The sequence below is a fragment of the Poecilia latipinna genome, unplaced genomic scaffold (assembly GCF_001443285.1).
Source record: "Poecilia latipinna isolate Pla-1442-1.1 unplaced genomic scaffold, P_latipinna-1.0 Scaffold651, whole genome shotgun sequence".
NCBI lineage: Eukaryota > Metazoa > Chordata > Actinopteri > Cyprinodontiformes > Poeciliidae > Poecilia > Poecilia latipinna.
Window position 1 is genome coordinate 281,853 of NW_015113267.1, and position 9,230 is coordinate 291,082.

General features: G+C 42.6%; 1 long non-coding RNA gene across 1 annotated transcript; it reads left to right on the forward strand.

Moving 5' to 3' along the window:
- Positions 1–4,583: 4,583 nt before the first annotated feature.
- Positions 4,584–7,642, forward strand: LOC106954385 (uncharacterized). The gene is made up of 2 exons (XR_001426350.1): positions 4,584–5,358; positions 6,128–7,642. It is a non-coding gene; the product is annotated as an uncharacterized LOC106954385 (long non-coding RNA).
- Positions 7,643–9,230: the final 1,588 nt, after the last annotated feature.

Consider the following 9,230-nt stretch of genomic DNA (forward strand, 5'->3'; position numbering starts at 1 on the left):
CTTCAACCCTGCGTGTGGTTTAAACATTTATATTGCTTCCTTCACACAGCAGCCTGCATGTTGGTGAAAGTTAAAGTCTGCCATATCTGAACTTATCGCTTCAGGTCTTTTAATTATTTAAACAACTACTTGTTTCTCTTTCTGGAAGCAATTAAGGGTTAATTATGCATGCATTCCTCAAAGGGACTGCCCAAAACTGCATCGTTATCCCTATTTGTATAATTAACTGCCTGAATTTACCCCCAGCTAAAGTCGAGATCAGAATACTTGGCACCTCTAAATAGAATGGACTGAATTTAACTATAGAGAGATGTAAAAACATTATTTTCTTTTATAATCAGGATATTTAAATAACAAAAGCAGGGAAGGAAGAAACAACCAAAAACAATGCCTGACCAAAAAAAAACAAAACAACAAAAGATCACACAATGCAATACTTTGTCCATTTCTATTCACAGTATCCATTGTGGCTTCTGCAGTGTCACAGGATTTATTTCCATCTAGTGTTGCATACATTTTTCACCAAAATCTTTTAAAACTGGACAATATAGCTAAAAACTATACAATAGAAGTGTTTCATATTACACAATATTGATAATTATTGATTAGATTTTTGTTTAAATATCTCAAAATAATGCCAAACTGATAGGGTGACATTTTTTCTTTCATCCACACTTTTCACTCCTCTGCGTTTTTTTTTATTTTTAAGCAGCGATGAGGCAAAGTGGTGAAACCTTAAGCTGCTGCTGCGCCAGCTACTCAGCAGGCTGTTGCTAGGTAACCACAACTTACTACACGGTCTGTTGCTAGGTAACCACAACTTACTAAACAGTCTGTTGCTAGGTAACCAAAGAGTGACAGAGTTAGTTGTTGCCACCAACCTAGCTTAGATGGCCAAGAGGTTGAGCCGCTGAAGCCTTTCCTCTGCCTACATCCCCCAGAATGCTGTGCGGTTCTGGATCGTAACTCAGTGAAGTTACAGATATCTATTTATACCGATTACGCGTCTCTCACCACATATTCATTGTTGCCGATTTATTGTGTAGACCTAAGATCTCGTATTGATGACAGGAGAGACAGACGGTTGTGCAAAGACACATCGGAAAACTTCCCAATGAGGTCTGAACTCTGGAGGTTGATCCATGTGTGAGAATGATGCCTAATCCTCTAATTAAGAATGCACGATATTATCTGGATGGTATTGTATTGTATCGGCCGATTTTAGTTTGACCATTCCATCAAAATAACTCACCGAAATAAAAGACGTTTTTATTTGACAAGCCAGTGACAATGATACCTGCACAACGTCAAATCTGCACTGTTTGAGTGTTGTCATTGTATTGGAGAGCAAATGTCATGAGTAAATTTGACATTAAACATAATGCTAGTTGAAAGTGTTGCATAATTTTCAGCCTCCTTTTCAGCTTTTGCGTTTGGTAGCAGGCTAATTTGACAAAGATGATGCAGTATTTTAATCCACAGTAGAGAAAGACGGTTTCAGTAAGTAGGTAAAGGAAAAAAAAAAAAAACATCAGTATCGGTATCGGTTATTGGACAAATGGGTTTTTAGTATATCGGCATATCAGATATCAACCAAAAGTCCAATATGGTGCATCCCTACCTCTAGTGAACCAGTCTTTCACAATTCTAGCCCAACAAAGGTTCCTGGAGTGTCCCCATGTCATAATCCATTGATGCAATAACCTGGTCGTTTTAATGACCTCAAAGGTCAAAGTTCGACCTGACAAACTGCAACCACCAGATCATAACACCGACCCCACATTAGACACGGGGTGCAGCATCATCTGCCTCTCTTCTTCCCCAATGCACCATCCTCCTGGAAGAGGGTCGATCTGGATTCATCTGATCACATGACCCTTCTCCGTCGCTCTGAAGTCCAGTCTTTATGCTCCCTTGCACATTGTAGCCTTTTTCTCCAGTTAGCGTCAATGATTAGTGGTTTTCTTAAGGCTACCCAGCTGTTCAGTCTCTCACACTGTGTGGGAACGCTCTAACTTTCACTGCTGAAAACAGCCTCCAGTTCTACTGTTTATTTGAAGATAGCATTTCCTCCTCAAAGACAAAGTTTCCCCAATTTCCTTCCAGTATATAATCATTCATTGGACAGTTCCCAACCAAGTTCTAGCCGATTCTGCATCTCTTTAGATGTTTTCCCTTCTTAAACACACCAACACCGTTTCCACAAACGCAGGACGGTCCTTTCCACATGGTTGCTTAATGAAAAGCTAATCATTGCATTATCCTGACAGCTGGAAGACAGTAGTCAATGCAGTAATTATCCAATAGGAAGCTTGACCTTTTTTTTTGGACCATATCGTATTTTGTGGCATGACAGCAGAGGAACTTTCTGTCAGGATCCCTCAGGAGGAACGTTTTGCTGACTAGTGGGATGCTTGTTTCCTCTAGGACCAAAACTCATATGGGCAGAAGATAATGGGTGTTGTGGAGCATTAAAAAATCTCATTAAAACTAATCACAATGGCTCTGAATCAAAAACAGTAAAACACCTCAATCCTGCAACACACTGCTGCATTATTCATGTGTAAATAAAAAACAAGGTCAACTCAGGGCGCAGAAATCAGATAAAGCTGACAACATAAAAGCATTGATTGTGGGGAAAATATGAAGAACAAAGATATATCACCTATCAATAACAGAGGAGCAAAATAAGAGAAATCCCCACAAACTTTCTAAGATATGTGACTCAGGCTTTGGAGTTAAATGTTCTGGGACAAAAGAGCCACTGAAGCTCAGGAAGTGAAGCAGATCTTCATCCTGCGGGGTCCCTGGTGGGGAAGTTATTTAATCTATCCAAAGGAACAAATTAAATCAGCAGATTATCATTTGAAATTTAAATGTGCTGCAAAGAGTTGAGGAACCTTGGTTTGAAACAAAGGTCTTGAATCTTTTCAGCAGGATTAGAACCCAAAGCTCAAAAAAATGATAGAAATTTACCTGTTCAAAAGTGAAACAAAGAAACTTTCAGCGCCAGAGCAGCTATGTTCACTTCAATCCATCCAGCCGAAAAGTTCAAGGTTTCCAAATAGTTTTCATATCAATATTTTATGCTTTTGAAAGTTTTACAGTTTGTAGTCCTTTAAAGAGCTTTTTATTTTTGTGGATCAATGTGAATTCATACCAGACTTTTCTGCATTTACTTGACTTTAAAAGTTTTAAAAAGCTGACAAGACAGATCATTTGCAACATTTACAGTAAGTTAATGAAGATCTCATGAGGTAAACGGTAAATTTATTCAATTAAGAGTTTTTTTTCTGAATTCAAAGATCCTCAGTTCAACCGATGTTAGCTTAGTGAACTGACCACAATCTGAGGAAATAATTTACTTCATTTCAGACGTGTTTGACTTGTTCCCATGATAATACTGAACACATTAGTTTATTTTTATGCGTTTCAAACACTGAAACTGTTTCAAACAGTAAATACTTTTGCTCCAAAACTCCTTCAAGCACCAATGAGCCTGGAAGCCAAGCAAGTCAAATTCCTTTCTGATTCTGCTCTGTCAATAGAATAATGAAGACGACAACTATCCTCGAATTCTTCAACTTAGGATGCAACCAGGTGGTCCAACAGGACAAAAACACTTCACAGGTGGTTCTGGATAAGATAAGAGAGATGCTTCAAAGAACCGTCTGCACCAGGAACCCGACCAAATTAATGAACTCGTGCTTCCATCAAATGAGACAAGAATGAGGATAGAAGCGTGTAGGCGACTGGATAAAGTCTGTTACTGACATGAAACTTGATAAAGGACATGCAGCTGAATATTAGCGGGGATGTATATTTATACCTGAGCCACAATTATGACCAGGTGTGAATAAAAATAATCCACGATAAACCTCTTATACAGTAGATTCCTGGTATTCAAGGCAGTTAAAGACAAAAAAGTATCACTACTTTATCACCGCTGTTGGGGGTTCAGCCAATCAGCTCCAAAGAAAATAAATGGCACAACATGATTGGCTGCTTTGCAAACGTCAGCCAGTATCATGTCAGGCAGCATGGCACCGAGTGAATCCAAAGCTGAACTTTCGTTCAAATATTTTAAATACTCTTTAGAAAAATCTCACAAATCTTCTGCCAATAATCAAGATTCCTCAAATACATGAATCTGCAAATAGGAAAGGGTCCACTGTACCCAATTCATGTTTTTTTTAATCAGTGAAGTTTTTTATTTTTAGCCGTTCATAATGTTCTGACCAAAGCTGTAAATCTGCCTGTTGAGTCTTTAGACGTTTCATCTTTATAATTTTTTTGTCTAAAACCATGAAAAGTTGTCATGTAAAATGCTTAAATGCACGCTGAAGCTTGTAATTAATGTAAATCCAACCTGTTTCTGCAGTGGAAAGTCGACATTTTTCCTTCTTTGTGTCACTTTTACAGTCCTGCATCGTTTCTGTCTCACACGACGCCGAGCTCCAATCTCACGTTAAAGGAAAAATGTTAATCTTATTTTCCGCAAACACATCTTAATTTTGACATTTATTAATTAAAAGCAAAAAAAAAAACGATTGTAATTGTGGAATAAATTATCCCAGTAATGTGATTTGCTCCTCTGCTGCGCAGTCTGTTACTCAGAGCTTCATTTTCTCCTCCTCTGTGTCCAGTTCTTCCTCTCACCTAATCTTTCCTCTTCTTCATGATTCTCTCTGTTTTCTTGCACCCTCCCCTCCCTCCATCGCCTCGTCCCAGCATCCCTCATCCTCCTGATCTTCATGCCTCCCTCTCTTGTGCATTCCTTCAGCTTGGTGCGGCGGAGACGGATCACAAATGCCTTTTTCTGCTCCGACTTGGGAATGACGCTCTTCTTCACCACATGAGGATGAAGTCAATCAGCAATACGAAGGAAAAACCAAGAGGACAGGAAGACGGATGAAATTATAATGAGGAAGAGTAGGATGAAGTTTTGAAAAAAAAAACCTGGAGAGAGAGAGACAGAGAGTGAGCGGAGGTTTGTGATTCGCCTGCATCCCTGTTATTCTCTCTCTCCGTTCTTCGTCCCTCCTTCATTCAGTACCTGTTCAGTGGGATTAACATGACTTAAAATTCAATCAGCCCACAGCCTGACGGAAGAGCGTCAGTGCAGGCAGACAGAGCGCTGCTGCAGCTGTCGAGACCGACTGAGGGGAGAGAGCAGCAAGGAGGAGGAGGAGGGGTGTTGGGATAGACAGAGAGATAGAGAGAGGGAAAAACCGAAGGAGAGAGGGGGAGAGAGAGAGAGATGGGTGTTTTTCTGCGGAGCTGAGATAGAGCGAGAGCCACGGAGACGGAGAGATGTGACTGCTCCAGGAGTCGCGGTGGAATGATCCGGAAAACAAGGTTAGTAATTCCACCTTTTCATCACAGAACGCCGGGCAGAGCCTGTCGGACGGGGACAGAGCGACGACGCTATCGCTTAAATAGCTAAATTGGAATTGCCAAGGAGGAAAGTAAGCAAGTGGGGAAACAAATGCATCCCAGATTCCTCGGTTTGGAGCAGAGAAACTGCACGGATGTAACACACTTTGCACAGACGAGATTTTTTTTTTAACAGAGTTGGCTTTTGGAGATTGATTGACAGGCAAACAGAGAGGGTGGGAGGCTGTGGGGGAGTTTTGAACTGTCTGACATTCATGGAGCTGATCAATAGCTCAGTTGTTTCATTAAGCTGTGTGAGTCCGTGTGTGTCTGCGTGTGTGTGTGTGTGTGCTGACAGGGAGGAAGAGGCAGAGTGTGTGCAAGAGTATCACTGCATGACTACTTACTGAATGTGGTGGCAGCGACTGTGGAGGTGTGTGAAAGTGCTGCACGACCACGCGTGTGCGTGCACGAGTGCATTTGTGCAGCAATAAGCCAATGCAGCCCGCTGAGGAGCGTTAAGAGGGTCTCGCAGCTATTGATTGTTTCTGACAGACAGGTGAAAGGGAGTGAGAGGAAGGAGAGGCGAGGAAGAGGAGGAGGTGTGGCGGGGGTTAGGGAGGGTGAGGTTGAGTTGCATCCTTTGGGATGAGAGAGGGGAGATGGACAGGAGGGGGAAGTTAGGGTGAAAGATGCGACTGCACGTCTCGCGTTCAGCATTTTCACACTGTCCACGCGTCTTTTGTTTCAGATTTCTAACGATACGTCCGTCTCGACAATCCCGCTTCCCTCAATTTCCACCCAAGGTCACGAGAAACGACTAATTCAGAGTCGGAGAGTAAATGTGCATCACGCCGAGCGGGCAGGGGATCAGAGCTGGAAGTGGAGGGGATGAAAGATAAAAGACGAAGAATGAACAGGAATGAAAACCAGGAGGGAAGGAGCAAAGTTGAGCACGGCCAGGAGGAAATCGCATCAAGACGCCACAAATCGGATTTTTAGCAAAGTGGATTCTTGGATCTCTCTTCACATTTTTGGAATACGCCGCCGGGACCGAGAAAGCCAATCGGGATTTTCCAGGTTTTTCTCAGTCTATAAAAGCCTAAGCGGATATCGTGGGATTGGGATTTCTTCAACTCTCTGGTTTCAAGAGGTTGACCTACATCAGCCTTTTCCCTTTTTGCTGTGCGGAGGAGTGAGTGGGACAGGTTTCACCAGTAAAAACACAACCCACCCAGCCCTGGGCTGGCCTCGTATCAGCACAAACACCTGAGGCGAGATCTGCGCTCAACACCGACACACATCCTCATCCACACACACAAAACACACAGACCTAAACCTGGATAACATGTGGAGCTGATTTGGATTACAGAGGCGCACAGACGGAAAAGGTAACGTCAACGGAGCGTCACACACACACAACCTGAAAAAAAGATTCATGCTCTTACACATTTTGTTTTGGATTTCATAACATTGACCAACATGACATGGTAAATAATTGTGAAATGGAAGAAAAAAGTATAAATCAAATAACTCTGGCATGCACTTGTGTCCAGCTCCATTTACTCTGGTGACCCTAAATAAAATCTAGTGGAAAAACGTAACATCAGAAGTCTCCTTATTAAGAAATAGTCATATAATGTGTAATTTAATCTCAGTATGCAAACATCAGAGGTTTGTTAGAGAACATTTGTGAACAAACAGCATCATGTAGACCAAGGAACTGGTCTACATGAAGGTTTAGATTATAAAGTCCACTTCTCAATCAGAAAACAAGATGTGAAGATGTGTTCATGGCATGAGAACTGGAGAACATTGATTGGGAATGCAGCCAAGAGGCAGTGGAGGAGGTGCAGAGAGCCACAGCTCAGGTGGGAGAATCGGTTGACATGACAGCTTCAAGGCTAGACTCTCGCAGCTGGGGAACGTGACCCAAATACGGCTTTTTCCCCTGCCTGAACAGCACAACGTAAAAAATAAAAACATGTGGTACTAAATCAGCAACTGTTTTCAAGAGCCTGCAGTCAAATTGCATTAGATCCGCCTTGTGTCGTTGGACATAAGTGTGCTCCAGGAGGAGAAGCAGTAAATCTGTACATAAACAATGGTTGAAGCTTTCTTCTTTTTATTAGCTTCCTTCATCTTGTGATAATCCTGTCGGCTCCCATTGCTCAACAATCAACTTCTTCTGTAAAAGCGGGTCGCTTTGGGATCGTAAACTATCCACACATAAGTCTGACTGAACTGATGGTATGAACGATCAAGTAGAACAAAGAAAAGTAAATCAGAAATGAGCATCAAGACCTGCAGTGTGAATGCAGGTCTTGATGGAAATCGGAAGGGGGCCATTTTGGGCATTATGTAAAACACAATTATGTGTTTCATATGTCCCTGTGGTGAAACTTGGTAGTGGCAGCATCATGCTGTTTTGACTGCCAATAGAAAACGATTCTAAACAGGCGGCCAAAGTGACAATGGCTTGAATTAGTCGTGTATTAGGACAGCCTAGTCAAATCCAGACTTAAATCCAAGCAAGAATCTCAGACAACACTTGGAGATTGAGGTTCTCGGTTGCTTTTTGTCCAGTCTGACAGAACTGAACAGTTTCAGTCTCCAGATGAGCAAAGCTGGTAGTAACACACCATAAACACACACTCGGCTCCAACTGCAGCCATGGGAGGTCGTCACTGTGCATCGCCGTCTTTCCCCTTCACATTTATGTGCTGCTTTGTTTATAAAATCCTAATAAAACACATTCTAGTTCATGGTGCCAAAGTCTAGGGGTGTGCACACTTCTGCCAGGCCCTGCAGAAAGACTGAGCACATGTTGGTCCAGCAGATTCAAATCCATATCTGCATGGTTAGTCCTTGTGTGCTGAATCATTAAGTGCATGAATGTGGTGGGCACAGTGGCAGGGGAACCGCTCCGTCTCTCGCACAAACACACTCAGAGACTGTGAATAATGAACAGATGTGCATTTGTAGCAGAAGCATAGGAGGCAAACGGAGTGCATGCAGACTGAAGGACGCAGTTTCAAATCTCACATATGGCACAGATGACTGTAAGCTTTCATCACTCCACCGCGGCTCTGACACCCCTCTTTCTTACCCCACGCCACGCTAACACTCAGCTGTGTGTCAGCCAGCTGTCCTGTATCGGATTACTCAATAGGCGCGCCTCAGAGTGGCTTTCATCACCTAGGCCTTTATGTAATCTCACCTGGCGCCTTGCATGTATGAAGGCAGCATGGAGGGATGCGGGGCAGAGGACCGTTTGTTGTCCCTTCATTTGAGGCTCTTTACGTAAGCCGCGTCTGCTCACAAACACAAGCAGATTTGGCACACTGACACATGAGATCAGGCTGACTGGATCGGGAGGAGGATAAGCGGGCGATGAGAAAGAAACAGATAGGGAGGAGGGGGGCGGGTTGACATGGGAGTGAGGGTTAAGATTGGGTTGATGAAAGGATGGCAGGGGAGGAGTGAGATTTAGTGAATGGAGCGTCGTCACGTGATGAGATGCAATTTAATGGAAGAAACAGAGGGAAAAAGGGAAGATTAGGACAAGAGGAGAAGACGGGATGAAAAGCTATCGCCAAGGGATGGATGGCAACAGATCTGGGTGGCTTCAGAGGAAAAACAAACGTAAATAGGCTTTAATGTAAAAATAAAGCTTAAAGGGTTAAAATAAAGGACAAACTGAGGTCTGTCCATCACGCCATTGGATAGATTTAGTTCTAGATGAGCTCAAAGTCTGTTAGAAACCACCAACACAGTTGGAAACCAATGACAACAGTTAGAAACCAAACAGTTAGAAACCAACAACAGTTAGAAACCAACAACAACAGTTAGAA